Genomic DNA, 15,949 nt, shown 5'->3' with positions numbered 1-15,949 from the left:
GATCAAAAAGTAGATTTAAAAATTTGGAGTATCACGTATAACACTGAAATGAGCTGAATCTCTATGTATTTCCATGATTATCTCCTTCAGATAAATTCCAAGAAGCAGAATTTCTGTGTCCCGGCTGATGTATATTTTTAGGGTTTTTTGGTGCGTGCTGCCAAAATGCCTCCAGAGATTCACCAGATGACTTTCCCAATTTCAGGAATCAGGATTCCCATTCCCTACTTCATTGCCTACACTAGTTATAATTTTCTATGGTTCTGCCAGTATGATAGGTGAAAATTGTCTTTATTTACATCTCTCTATTATTTGTGAGTTTGAACTTTTTCATGGTTTCTCTTCGTGTTTGTTTGCCTTCTGTCTTTCCTTTTTGAATTCATATAGTTACCAAGTTGGGAAAAATGTTACTTTTCTTCTTTTTGACTTGTAATAGTGGTTTGCACAGTAGGTTTCTTCCCCCTGATTTTTCATTTGACTTCAATTTTCTTCACAGTATTTTTTCCTTACGTAAGATTTTATTGGTTTGCTGATTTTTGTGACACCACGTATGACAACTTTCCTTTTCAAATTAAATTGACATGACATTTTAATCATATATTTATATTTGATGCATTCTTCAGTATCTCTCAAGAGTTTCTATTGTATTTCATTGAGCACACTCTTTCTGTGGTAATATGATGCTTTTAAAATCATTTTGTGGGGCCATCTGAGTGGCTCAGTTGGTTAGGTATCTGCCTTTGGCTTGGGTCATGATCCCAGGGTCCTGGGATTGAACCTCGGGTCTGGCTCGCTTGGCAGGGAGCCTCCCTCTACCTGCTGCTTCCCTTCCTTGTGCGTGCTCTCTCTCTGTCAAATAAATAAATAAATACAATCTTTTAAAAATTAAAATAAAATAATTTTGTTTTTTTAAATTTTTTATTTATTTATGATAGTCACAGAGAGAGAGAGAGAGAGAGAGGCAGAGACACAGGCGGAGGGAGAAGCAGGCTCCATGCACCAGAGCCTGATGTGGGATTCGATCCCGGGACTCCAGGAACACGCCCTGGGCCAAAGGCAGGCGCCAAACCGCTGCGCCACCCAGGGATCCCAAAATAAAATAATTTTGTAATACAAGTACCCTTTAAATTTTTTCTTTTACACAATTTCTTGATGGGTCACATTTATTCTTTCTGATGAGCGTAAGATTACTTTTAAGTCCCAGAGTAATTCCGCTGTTTTCAAAATTGCATTCAATGTATAGAATAATTTGGAAAAAAGTTAACATATGGGAAATGGCACATCTTCACATTTAGTAACATGTCATGAGACTTCATTTACTCTTGTGCAGTTTTGTTTCCTTAAATAGGTTTTGTGATAATTTGGTGTATTTTAAATATTTCTTAATAATTTATTCTTAGAATAATCAAGTTCTTAGAATTATCTATTCCAATAATAATATTAGAGTAATCAAGTTCTTATTTCTTCTTCCTGCCACCCTCGTCATATGGTTCTCTTCATCACTAAAAATTTTATTTAGTGGTCTTATGCTAACAGCCACTTCCTTGGCCTACCAAATAAATATACCATACTTTTCTTTTTTGCCAAAACAGAAAATGGACAGATATATAGGAGAATTCAGAAGGAGGGAAAACACTAAAATAAATGGATGTCCAAGTCAAGGATGGTTGTATTTTAGGGCCTTAGAGTGGATACTTGATGAAAGTTTGACTCGTTGATTCAATAAAGTGCTTTAATTGATTCTCAGGGTTTGGTGTAGTAGATTGTTAGCTCCTGTCTCCAGGCAGTGGTTATTATAAGCCTGGCATTTCACTTCGATGACGAGGAAAAACTCCCTTCAGCAACTTGAAAAGCCATTTGGGCGGAGGACAGAGATGGCAGCACTCAGTGTGAAAGTGTTTGAGGAAAGCAATCACAGTTTCCATCAGAGGTATCATTCTCATTATTGAGCTTGAGATCTTAATGGAATTGTACGGCATTGTATGTATTTGAGTGTATGAGTGTGCTTAAAGGATGAAAAGAAAAACAAAATAATGTGAACACTTGAAAGATATACTAGTTATCTAGTTTTTTAAAAATTATTTGTTTTTCAAAGCAGCTTTTCAAACCAAGAGAATAAAGCCTGTGATTCTTTGTTGTATGTTCTGGCTCTTAATTATTTACAGTTCAGCATTTTATCATATACTCCCTTTCTTTGAGGGGGTTATTGGTGTGGAGAATGTTAATTCCATCTTCCCAAAAAGGTTGTAAAATCACTGAACGCATAGATCCACAGAGAGAGAAACACTTGCATGGCACTCCGTGGTTGCAGTCCCCGTAACAAGGTGTAAATGCAGTTAGACTCAAATAGTGCCAATTTTTGACTAGTTCTTCCATTTTCACTTGCTGTATCTTAAATGTGTGTTCAGATTTGCATTTAGATCACACCTTGGCTATTGCATGAAGGCCATATTTTAGAGAGATGAGAGTGGAGACGGAGAAAAGTTAAGGTACCATTGCAACAGTGCAGGGGGAGACACAGGAGGAGCTCAGATTAGGTAGGCTAGTTAGACTAGCATGGAGAAGAGGGTACAGATTTGAGACCTGCTTAGGAAGCAAAATATGTGGGATTTGATTAGTATAGGAAGATGCAGTCAGAGATGATTGCTAGAGTTCATTTGAAGCCAGGAAATTTAGATTTGAATTTTAGTGGCTTCTTAGTTAGTTGGCCACTTGGGGATTTATTTAAATGGTCTTTGGTCTTGTTCCCTCATTCACAAAATTGGAGATAATAATACCTGCTGCATAAGGTTGTTGTGTGGATTAAATTGAATACATAACAATGCTTTGTCAATTCTAAAGCACTACATAAAATTTAGACATTATTTACTTCATTAAAAATGCTATATCTTGGGGTGCCTGGTTGGCTCAGTTGGTTAAGTGGCTGACTCTTCATTTCAGCCCTGATGATGATCTTAGGGTCCTGGGATCAAGCCCCATATTGGGCTCTGAGTTCAGCGAGGAGTCTGCTGTCTGCTTCTCCCTCTGCCCTCCATCCACAAATCACTCACTTGCACTCTCTCTCTCTCTCTGAAATAAACAAACAAATCTTAAAAAAAATACTGTATCTCAAGAGGGTACTGATAAGATATTTATAGATCCCTGTACAAAATAGATCAAATAATGAAATCTGTATCTTTTTTTCCCTTGCTGTGTGAGGATATCTAAAAGGAGACATCGATGAACTATTTTCAGTATCATATAACTTGTTTCTCTTTCTGCCTAAAAAGACATTAAGGTCTAAGAAGGAAAAAGAAAGAAAGCTAGAATGTCAACCATTTCTTAAGCCCTAGCTCAAATTCTAGATTCTTAATATATTTGGTGGTGAAGTCACCTTCTCTCCCTTGGCCTTGTTTTCCCCATCTGTAAACTAGAGTATGGGTCACGGTCTTATTTTTACACCTGGTAATAACTACTTCTTAACTCCCAACATCTGTATTAGTCCACTTCAAGAAGAGCTACTGAACTAGTTTCAGCCCTTGCCAAACTAATGGAAAGGATAAGCTTCTAGTTGGAGAAAGTAACTCTCATGTTCCTGCAGCTTCATCTGGAAATAATGAGTGGTATAATTTTTCCTTTGCCCTTCTTCCCCAAACAACAATTGGAGTCTGGTATCTCAGAGGCTGATTTGTCCTAAATCCATGATTAAATATTGTTATTTCCTATAGTGTGGCCTCCTTGTTTTCCTCCATGGCAAAAGCTTTCTTCTTGGGACACCTGGGTGGCTAAGTTGGTTGAGCGTCTTGACTCTTGGTTTCAGCTCAGGTCATGATATCACGGCTGTGAGACCAAGCCCAGCATTGGGCTCTGTGCTCAGTGCAGTCTGCTTGAGAGTCTCTCCCTATCCCTCCCCCTCCCCCTCCGCCTCTCTCCACATGCTCTCTCTCAAATAAATAAATAAAATCTTGTAGAATATTGTGAAAAAGTTTTCCTCTCTCCTTTCCACTCTACTATTAAAGGTTAGTCTTCCCATTCTTTAAGGCCCATCTCAAATTTTAGCTTCTCCGAGATTTTTCCCTCTTCCCCAGCGTTTGCTTTTTGATTGCTGAAATCTATAATAGTCTGTTTAGTGACTAACCCAAATTAACTTGTAAAGACATGTATTCCTTTTCATTTCTCTGAAATCTCTGTTCTTTAGCTCGTGTTCAGCTAGTGTTTTGACAGAGATCTCCTTGTCCTCCCAGAGCTAAAACAAACAAATGATCCCTCTCTCCTGCATTGCAGATTGTCTCTGTGCTAGGGCACTCCAACACTTAAGCTTACACTGGTTCTAGGAGCCAGCCCAAGATCAAACCTTAGGGTATTCTTAGATCTTTTAGAAGCCTACTAAGTCTTGCCCAGGACACGCACATGGCTTTCCAAATTACCACAGGTGCACACCTGCTTTCAACTATCTTTAGTTTCACAAAGAAACTGTCCTCACCACCTTTCTAGCCTGACTCTGGAGTTCAGCAGACCAGAAATGAGTCCCTTGTGTCAGTCGTCCAGAGGTTAGATCCAGCATTCACAGTGGTTTGGGTGGAGGGACTCTGTGCTGCCCTGTCCAGAACCTGGGACTGTGGTCCCATAGCGGAAATGCAGGTTGCCACTGCTAGAGAGCAACACCACTACCATGGAGTGGGGGGAGGGGGGGAACGCCACAAAACTTTCTTTTCTTTATTTAAATTGTCTTTTTCTTGATTCAGTGTTTGTTTGGTTGCTTTAAAGTTGTGACTGTTTTCCAGAACCCTGACAGGGTTGGTTCTGACAGTTTCTGCTTGTTTTTGATGTTTCTTTGGGGGCGGGGGTGGATGTAAGTTTGGAGCTGCCTACATGATCATTTTGTTGATGTCACTCACCTATACTGTCTTTTATAATTACATAATTACCTTAACTTGTGCTGTGTGTGTGTGTGTGTGTGCGTGCACACGCGCACGTGCATACACATGTTCTTGAATTACTGTCTCGGCTTACTAACTTTCAGCCTGAAAAGCTTACTTTAATATTTATTGTATGGAAGGTCTGCTAGCAGTGAATTCTCAGGTTTTTTTTAATGTGGAATGTCTTTATTTCCTCTTCATTTTTTAAATATAGTTTTGCTGGATATAGGATTCTTGGTTGACAGGTGGTGTTTCTTTTTTGAGCATTTTGAATATGTTCTCATACTGCTTTCTGGCCTCCAATGTTTCTGATGAGAAGTCAACTATTTATCTTATTGGGACTCCCTTCTAACCAGTGAGCCATTTTTCTCTTACTGCTTTCAAGATTTTCTCCTTTTTGTTTTTTCAGCCCTTTTGCTATTATGTGTATGTTTTGGGGTCTCTGCTTTTATCCTATTTGGAATTTGTTGAGATTTTTGGATATGTTAATGTTTTTCAAGAAATTTGTCAAGTTTTTTTTTAAAGATTTTATTTATCTATTCATGAGACACACAGAGAGAGAGAGAGAGAGAGGCCAAGACACAGGCAGCGGAGAAGCAGGCTCCATGCAGAGAGCCCAATGCGGGACTCGATCCTGGAACTCCAGGATCACACCCTGGGCCAAAGGCAGGCACCAAACTGCTGTTCTACCCAGGGATCCCCAAATTTGGCAAGTTTTGAGCCATTATTTCTTTTTAGAGATTTATTTATTTATTTATTTATTTATTTATTTATTTATTTGAGAGAGTGTGTGCACATGCAAGTGAGCATGAGTGGAGGGAGAGACAGAGGGACAGGGAGAGAATCTCAAGCAGACTCCATACTGAGCATGGATCCTGACACGGGGCTCAATCTCATGACCTTGAGATCATGACCTGAGCTGAAATTAAGAGTTGGATGCTCAACTGACTGCACCACCCAGGTGCCTCAAACCATTATTTCTTTAAACATCTTTTTTTTTTCCCTTTTCTCTCTTCTCCTGTGTCATTCCCATTGTGCTAATGCTGGTGCCCATATAGCAGTATCCCACATTTCTGTGAGGCTCTCTTCATTTTTCTTCTTCTCTCTGTTCTTCAGATTGCATAATCCCTATTGATCTACAGATTCACAAATTATTTCTTCTGCCAGTTTATGTCTCCTGTTCAGCTCCTCTCATGAAATTTTTGCTTTAGGTATTTAACTTTTCAGCACCAGGATTTTCATTGAGTGCTCTTTTATAATTTCTACTTTTTATAGATATATTCTCCATTTGCTGGACATTGTCACTTAACTACCTTTATTAAGTGTGGTTCCCTTTACTTCTTCGAATATGCTTCTATTTTTATAAAAGCATTTTATTTATTTATTTGACCAAGACAGACCATGAGCAGGGGGAGGGGCAGAGGAAGAAGCAGACTCCTCACTGAGCAGGGAACCCGATGCAGAGCCTGATCCCAGGAACCTGAGGCCATGATCTGAGTGGAAGGCAGATGCTTTGAGCCACCTGGGCACCCCGTGAACATGCTTTTAATAACTACTTTGAAGTCTTTGTTAAATAAGTCATCTGTTCCATTTTACAGGCTGTTTTCTGTTGCCGAATCTTCCTCTTTTGTGTGCATCAGTCCATCCTGTTTCATGAACTATTATGGAAACTGGACATTTTAGATAATATACTGTAGCAAGTCTGAGTGCTGACTGCACTCATAGCCTCTGGTCTTGTTATTATTGTTTTCTTGTTTATTTGGTGACCTGCCAGATTACTGTAGTGAAGTCTACTTCCCTTGTAATATGAAGCCTCTGATGTTGTTCCCTAGAAGGTATGGCCTGCTGTGCACATAGTCACCCTAGGATGACAGTGGTCTCAGCAGGGCTCCCTCTGATTATCTCTTTCCCTGACTACATGCAGATGATGATAAGCTCCATTGATTGCAGGTTTATTACTCTACTACTTTAATTTTGTAAACTGACAAAGTAATTCCACTTTACTTCTTTACAGAACACTCTCAACTCCTGGAGAAAGAGGTTGCAGAAAGCATGGTGGCATTGGCTCTCAGAGGAGTCAAGACCTTGGGGGTTAGCAGGTATGACTTTAGCACAGTGACAGTTGAGCAGTGGTAATAGTTGTAGTGATGCTGATGGTAAGAAATGGGTGGTGAGGTTAGAATTTGACTGGGTGACCGACACTGAGATGGGCACTTGATGAGATGAGCACTGGCTGTTATTCTATATGTTGGCAAATTGAACACCAATAAAAAATAAATTTATTAAAAAATTTTAGAAAATCCTATTGTAAAGGGATGACAATGATTAATAAACCAAGTCTTCTGGCATTTCCTTCCTCCCACTTGTTAAAGAGAATTCTAGTTTGCTTGGTATGTGTCAGTCTCTTCTTCTCCTGTACCCTGGAAAGACAGCTCTGCCTTACCAGATCCATTCTTGGTGCTTTGTGACATAGAATAAATCAAGGGTAAAGGGGGAGAGGGGTGCCTGACTGGCTCAGTTCGTAGAGCATATGACTCTTGATCTTGGGGACATGAGTTCAAGCCCCATGTTGGGTCCAGAGCCTACTTTTAAAAAGAGTAAAGAGAGAGAACAAGAGCATAAGGCATTAATAGGAAGCATACAGAGTAGAGTGCTGGACGGATGTTTTAGGGATTATGAAAAGAAGAGCTGTGACTTACGAAGGAAGTGGATGAAATAGAAATGGGACATTTTAAGGAAGTGTTGATACGGCTTATGAATATTCACAGATATGCTGGTTATTCTCCACTTGTTTGTACAGAGTCATTCTCCACCCTTCTCTGCTCTGCTTTGTACCCCTGGAAGCTCTAGGCACTGCACCTCCTGGGTCTGTAGATGGGGCTAGGGTCAGATTCAGTCATTGGGAGGCACTAGCATAAGGTCAGTGGATGAGAAAAGAGAGAAGTGGGGGTAGGGCTTTTTCCCCTCCTATCCTTTGATGGCTACAGCTCGCACTGAGTTCTAGTAACATCACTTCCCTTCCCTGGCTCCTTCAGTCCTAGGCATGGTAGCAGCTTCCCTCTGCTCTTACTCTCCAGGCCCTTTATCCTCTTTGTTGGATTCTTTTAACCTGCCTAGCCCTTTGTGAAAATGACCTCTATATTAAACCTTCCTCACTTACACCCTTTGAGTGTGCCATCTGTGGCCTGCCGGGACTCTGACTGATACAGCAATATTTAAAAAATACAAATAAAAACTTGGCTTGTTTTGAAATTACTCATCACTGTATAGGCTCTTTTTGGCTACCATCTAATTCCAGGAATAAACACAGAATAACAACCTTGTATATGTCTTACAATATAGGATAATTGCAGTTTCTTATATAAAGTTCTATAACTCTAGCTAGGAAGGGTGCATGATAAAATGAATTATATTTCTTGTAGAGTTTTGAGGAAATACTGGGTAAATTTAGAAGGGAAATAGATTCCATACTTATTGCTCTATCTGTGGGCTTCATGATTTTAGACACGTAATTTGATTTCCTAATGGCTCTGACTCATCTTAATGAAGTCAGCTAATGCTTTCCTTTAATTTTAATGGAAACTAATTTTATTCCCTTCTTGCCTTTCTAAATTATAATTTTTCCCCTATCACCAAAAGAACTGTAGCTAAGATGTGTAGACTTCCTGGGCCCTAGAATCAGTATTTAGGAGGTTTAACAATAGTATATAGTTATAGAACAGAATACTTATTACAAGAAATCCTGGTATACATAGTACCTTTGTGGAATGTTGATTGCAAACCACACTTAAAATTTCAGCTCCTTGGGTAACTTTCAGCTCTTCCTAGTAATTGGCTATTAACACAGGTTGACCAATGAGAAGATGGTTGGACAAATAAGAGTTGTGTCCAATTCATGCTTTCCTTGGCTCTTCATAAATCATCACTTCTTTCCACTTTTTTTTTTTAGAGAGAGAACAACCAGAGGGGCAGAGGGGGAAAGAGAGAGAAAATCTCCAGCAAACTTCCAGCTGAGCATGGAGCCCAATGCAGGGCTCGATTTCACCACCCTGAGATCATGACCTGAGCCAAAATCAAGAGTCAGATGCTTAACTGACTGAGCAACTCAGGCACCCCACTTCTTTCCATTTTTGTACAAGACTTTCTGCCTTTGCTCAATAGGGACATTCATGAGAAGTTGCATATGGATAAAGGCTATTCTAAAATGCACAATTGAAAAAAAATCCTAGTGTGAATCTTTTTGTTAAAAAATAGTTTCTAATTTATCTTCAACTGATCCAACATAGGGAATTCCAGTGTTATGTATAAACTATGCTACATTTGTAACATGTTTGCTTTTCTCTAGCATTTCTGAAAGCACAGGCAGGGCCTATTTAGAGGAACAAATTGACTTGAATAAGCATTTGTAACTTTCAGCTATTTTTCTGAACTAAATTCTGTGTAAGGTCTGAGCTTTAGGCCTCTACTCCATTAGGCTTGTCTAAAAGAAAACTTTGTGGCTGATTCTAGACAAGGGAAGTAGGACTGCCTGCTTGGCCACACCGCTGTTTGCACCCTTCTTCCTTGGTCTTCCTCCTCTCCATCCTCACAAAAAAAGGCTGCTTGCAAAGAATTTTAGCTTGTCTCTTCAATTCATAAACTTCTCCAATCAGTCAATATGTGTGGGGGTCTTTATGAAGCATTTGGGGCAAAGCTGTGGGGCTTCTGAGTCTCCTACAGCATACCCTACTCTGACAAGCCCATCTGGTTGAATTCTTCAATGTAAAGATGCACAAAGCAGACCAAGGAACCTTGAGAGTTCATTAAATTTTCCTTCCAGCGTCTTGTAATAACATATTAAATGTTCTGGTTTAATGAATTGTTTATTGTAACCTCCCTTCTATACACCCCAGATTGTTAAAGGAAATCCTTTCAGAGCCACAAGGCAGCAATGGTTTATCTTTAGCTATAGACTGGAGAAAAAAAATGTCATGATCAGTTGCCCTTTACATTTTTTGGACTTCTTGGGCCCATGTCTGTGTCTGTGACATAAGCCCTTGGACTCCAGGAAGCCAAGAAAAAAAAAAATGTGGGCAAAGTGTAGGGGATGTTTTTTTATTATTATTATTGGAGTTCAATTTGCCAACATATAGCATAACACCCAGTGCTCATCCTGTGAAGTGCACCCCTCAGTGAGCGTCACCCAGTCACCCCATCCCCTGCCCACCTCCCATTCCACTACCCCTTGTTCGTTTCCCAGAGTTAGGTGTCTCTCATGTTCTGTCACCCTCAGATATTTTCACTCATTTTCTCTCTTTTCCCTTTATTCCCTTTCACTATTTTTTATATTCCCTAAATGAATGAGACCATATAATGTCTGCCCTTCTCTGACTGACTTATTTCACTCAGCATAATACCTTCCAGGTCTATCCACATCGAAGCAAAAGGTGGGTATTTGTCATTTCTAATGGCTGAGTAATATTCCATTGTATACATAGACCACAGCTTCTTTATCCATTCATCTTTCGATGGACGCCGAGGCTTCTTCCACAGTTTGGCTGTTGTGGACATTGCTGCTATAAACATTGGGGTGCAGATGTCTCAGCTTTTCACTGCATCTGTATTTTTGGAGTAAATCCCCAGCAGTGCATTTGCTGGGTAGTAGGGTAGCTCTATTTTTAACTCTCTGAGGAACCTCCACACAGTTTTCCAGAGTGGCTGTACCAGTTCACATTCCCACCAACAGTGCAAGAGGGTTCCCCTTTCTCCACATCCTCTCCAACATTTGTTGTTTCCTGTCTTGTTAATTTTCCCCATTCTCACTGGTGTGAGGTGGTATCTCATTGTGGTTTTGATTTGTATTTTCCTGATGGCCAGTGATGTAGAGAATTTTCTCATGTGCTTGTTGGTCATGTCTATGTCTTCCTCTGTGAAATTTCTGTTCAACATAGTACTAGAAGTCCTAGCCTTAGCAATCAGGCAACAAAAAGAAATAAAAGGCATTCAAATTGGCAAAGAAGAAGTCAAACTCTCTCTCTTCTCAGATGACATACTATACGTAGAAAACCCAGATGACTCTATCCCAAGATTTCTAGAACTCATACAGCAATTCAGCAGTGTGGCAGGATACAAAATCAATGCCCAGAAGTCAGTGGTATTTCTATACACTAACAATGAGACTGAAGAAAGAGAAATTAAGGAGTCCATCCCATTTATAATTGCACCCCAAAGCATAAGATACCTAGGAATAAACCTACCCAAAGAGGTAAAGGATCTATACCCTAAAAACTATAAAACACTTCTGAAAGACATTGAGGAAGACACAAAGAGATGGAAAAAAATTCCATGCTCATGGATTGGAAGAATTAATATTGTGAAAATGTCAATGTTACCCAGGGCAATTTACACGTTTAATGCAATCCCTATCAAAATACCAGGGACTTTCTTCAGAGAGTTGGAACAAATCATCTTAAGATTTGTGTGGAATCAGAAAAGATCCTGAATAACCAGGGGAATATTAAAAAAGAAAACCATAGCTGGGGGCATCACAATGCTAGATTTCAGGTTGTACTACAAAGCTGTGGTCATCAAGACAGTGTGGTACTGGCACAAAAACAGACACATAGATCAATGGAACAGAATAGAGAATCCAGAAATGGACCCTCAGCTCTATGGTCAACTAATATTTGACAAAGCAGGAAAGACTATGCACTGGAAAAAGGACAGTCTCTTCAATAAATGGTGCTGGGAAAATTGGTCATCCACATGCAGAAGAATGAAACTAGACCATTCTCTTACACCATACACAAAGATAAACTCAAAATGGATGAAAGAGCTAACTGTGAGGCAAGATTCCTTCAAAATCCTAGAGGAGAACACAGGCAACACCCTTTTTGAACTTGGCCACAGCAACTCCTTGCAAGATACATCTATGAAGGCAAGGGAAACAAAAGCAAAAATGAATTATTGGGACTTCATCAAGATAAGAAACTTCTGGACAGCAAAAGAAACAGTCAACAAAACTAAAAGACAATCTACAGAATGGGAGAAGATATTTGCAAATGACATATCAGATAAAGGACTAATATCCAAGATCTATAAAGAACGTACTCAACTCCACAGCAAGGAAACAAACAATCCAATCATGAAATGGGCAAAAGACATGAATAGGGGATGTTTTAAGGAAGTGTTTATATGACTTTCATTCATTGAGCACCCATTATGTGCCAGACCTTTATGCTAAGGGCTTATACACAGTATTTTAGTTCATCCTAATTAAACCTTCATAAATGCTAGATAAAGTCCCATCTAACAAATGAGAGGACTGAGACCATGTTGATTGAAGTCACAGAATATATATTCAGTGGCAGATCTGGGATCTCAACCCTGGGTTTCAAAATCTGTGCAATTTTCATCATACTATGGATACTGCCCACTTTGTAAGTCACCCATCTCTCTTAGTTTCCTTTATATTTTGAGCCACATCTTTATGGCTGGGCAGTGTCTCTGACAGAATTATACCACGCTAAAAAATATATTTGGGCATTACGGCCCACTTCTCTGACTCTTGGTAAGACCATACCGACACCATGAAAGGACATTCAGGAATCATGAGCTTCTGAGAACCTTCTATACTGGCTTATAGGAATGAACTTAATCTTCTATTTTAGAATCAGAATGTTTACATTTCATGCTACTTGTCTCACACTCCCAGCCTCTCTCACACTTAGCCCTCAGATTGCATAGGCAAATGGCTGGTATGGGCATTGTCCTTTGTGCTTTTCTCCTCATCCCATAACCACAAGCTGGACTGAAAAGGTGGCAGGAAACAAGTTATAGCCATGTGACCAGAGACAATGAATACTTCCAAATCTCAAAGAACCATGGAGGATGGGGGGGTCTTACCCTGCTAACTATTTTGTACTACTACTGTTGTTTTAGCCGCTCCATCTACCATAGGTGCTGTTCGGGGGAACCCACCCAGCATGTCCCTGCTGTTACTTTAAGTTTTCTAGAATTTTATCTGCATGGCTTTTGAAGTAGTAGCTAGAACTCCTGGGGTCTCCTGGCTTTGGTGGAAATGAGCAGCCATGAGAACGCCCTTCAACCAGAAGAAGACAGATGTGGTGAGGAGAGGCTTAATAGGCTCCTGCTGGGACTCCTATACCATCTCGTATTTTACCTATATGGACCCCTTCCTTAAGTCTCCCCTGTCTTACTAACTTTGTCAACCCTTAAATAGCTGGTGGCAAAGGCCTTTCAAATGTGAAATAAAGAAGTGTGCTTAATGTGAACACCCCAGACCTCTCTCCAGTGACTCTCTGGAAGAGGGCTTCCTATCCATGAGCAGTGTATTTCAGGCAAAATCCTGAGAGGAAACCTTATCTTTTCAAAAATTGCCTTAATGAGTACTATAACCTAATTGGATGCTGGGTAATTAGAACAGATACAAACAGTAGATGGGACTATATAAGAATATCTTGGCTGAATGTTAGCTTTAGTAGGGGTTATCATTTTACTGTTGGGGTTGTAGAACCAGAAAGATTGGAGACATGCTTTAGCAGCCATCTGGCTAACCCTTTGTTTCCTATTAGGTAGAAACGTGAATTTTCATTTGTCTCAAGGCTCTGCCAAGAGCTCTCTTGGAGAAACTTGCATGGGTGTGAACAGAACACTTAACAAAAGTTGGAGATTTGGGATGGTTCTCTAAATTTCCTTCCCCTTATGACTCCCTTATCCCCTTGAGATGCTGTGAACCGGCCACTGAGCCCAGGCAAAGTCATCAGTCCCCTGTGTTTCCCTATGACGTCCTCAGCTGGTGTTTATGGCTGTGCTGCTGGAGACTAGTGGCATGTTTATCCAGGTGTCAGTGAGAAAGGTTGATGTGTCATCCAGTCTGTCTTCCTGCTGCCCCACTTGAGATCACATGTGACAATGCTTTGTCATGTCCCTCACAGTTCCCCGCATTGCTCAGAGAGAGGCCCCTGCAGATCCCTGAGAAGAAGAAGAATGATGCTTCCTGTCCTTCACTCCTCCCTTCATCTGACACTCAGTCCTGTTTTCCTGGCTTCCTGTGGCCAGTGACAGGGAATAGCAGGGCAATGTCCTTCACAGGCAACATCTCTGATGCCCCCAGAATTCTCAGATCTCTCTCCACCCCTCAAAGACTTCTTGCTGGCTCTGCGCTTTGATAGGTCAAAGTAAACCAAGGAGAAATTTGAATGAAGGGCGGAGAAACCAGGTCTAAAGAAGGCAAACACGGGAGCAGTGCAGGGGAAGGGCAGGTGTCCAGGAGAGTGGAGATTCTCTCTTATTTTGGAAATATGGCTGTGATTAGTGTTGAAGACTCAGAGATTTGTGTGACAGGGATTTGAATTTCTTAGGTTTTTGCTTGTCTCTGGCCCCAGTGCTTTACCACTGTGAGACATTGTCAGAGCTCTGCTCCTTTGTATCATTCATAATATACTCTGTCAGCTGTGAGGTCTTGAAGAGCCACATCATGTCATTCTCCAGCCTTGAATCAGTAATATGGAGACCCCCAAAGCCAAAAATAGGATGCCTCATTAGTAAACCTTATGTATGTAGTTGTTCTCTCAGTCCATTTTAAAAGGAATTAAGAGCAGATGTAGTTCAGGAAACATTAACCGTAACTACTTTATAAGAATATGTATAAGACACATGATATTACAATTCAAAACCTTAATATAAAGAACTACCCAGCTTGAGACATCTCTCGATGTTTACCATGGGCCTATACTGATACATTGCTGTGGGATTCAGATGATTTTTTTTTTAAAAAAAGGAATGTTATGATAGGAAGAGGTGCATAGGGAGTCAAGACTCCAACCTCAGCAAATCTATGACCTAACATTGTCTGATAATTATTTACAAATATCTATAGTTGGAAAGGAGACTTGTATTTGTATTTCTTATTGAAAAGCATTTTTAGAAGGACTGTACATTTTTCTTTACTCTCTCCCTCCTCTCCAGATAATTTAATGCTATAGCTATAACTTCTTAATATCATAACCTTTTTGAACTGGACATGCTGTTCAATCATTCAACATTCAATATGTAATACACTGATCACCTGTACCTTCTGTCTAGATCAGAATAGGTTTTGTGATTAGTTTTCTTATCGTTTCAAATATTCTCCTCCTAACACCTTCCTAAATCCATATCCAGATAAGATAATGACATTAGCAGTGATTTAGAGGCAGAGTCAAAATCAGAGCTCAAATCTCCTGATGCCTAGACAAGCAGTTATCCCAATTTCCAATATTCCTCACCATACGGGCTCCAAGAAGTAAGACACTCAGTCTTCCCTGCAAGGGGCTTACTTGGCACTTGCTGACAGCTACATATTTTATTGGAGATTACCATATCTTCTGAGGTCCTTTTTTTTTTTTCTTCTGAGGTCTTTTAGAAAGGAGCTTCACAATAGTTGTCACCATTGCTAAACTAACACAGTTATCTTGACAATGCATATGCTCCTGACTTTACCTGTTAGAGCACTAATGAAAATCACCAAAAAGATTAAAATTGATAAGAATAGATGTATGAGTGTTAGTCAGTGTCAGTGACATGAGAAAATGAAGAACAAAATTTTTTATTATAGAAAATATTTCTGGGCACCTGGGTGGCTCAGTTGGCTAGGTGTCCAACTCTTGGGTTTGGCTCTGGTCATGATCTTGGGTCATGGGACCAAGCCCTGCATCGGTCTTCTCACTCAGTGCAGAGTCTGCTTGGGATTCTCTCTCTCTCTCTCCCTCTGCCCTTCCCCCAGCTCACACACTCTCTCTCTCTCGATAAATCAATAAATAAAATCTTTTTTAAAAAGAAAATATTTCCTGTGACAGTATGCACAATAATAGCCCTATTTGTATAAAATATATTAAAATTACATAGTTTTACCAAATGGTAATAGGAATAATATCTGAATAGTAGGCTTCCAGTAGGAAAATTTCATTTTCCTTTGTGTTTATGTGTTTTCCAGATTCTTTACAATGATAAGGAATCACTCTAGTAGTACCTAGAAAAACATTTTTAATTGCTTTGAGACAAGATAAACA

General features: G+C 39.9%; 1 long non-coding RNA gene across 1 annotated transcript in view; it reads left to right on the top strand.

Annotated features, from left to right (window-relative positions):
* The window catches only part of LOC121483515, a 135,889-nt gene extending 128,922 nt beyond the window's left edge, over positions 1-6,967 (top strand). Inside the window, exon 3 of the long non-coding RNA XR_005985740.1 lies at positions 6,913-6,967. This is a non-coding gene — a long non-coding RNA (uncharacterized LOC121483515). The remainder of the gene's footprint in view (positions 1-6,912) is intronic.
* Positions 6,968-15,949: the final 8,982 nt, after the last annotated feature.

Source organism: Vulpes lagopus, chromosome X (genome assembly GCF_018345385.1).
Source record: "Vulpes lagopus strain Blue_001 chromosome X, ASM1834538v1, whole genome shotgun sequence".
Classification (NCBI taxonomy): Eukaryota; Metazoa; Chordata; class Mammalia; order Carnivora; family Canidae; genus Vulpes; species Vulpes lagopus.
This window is presented reverse-complemented; position numbering and strand designations above follow the sequence as displayed.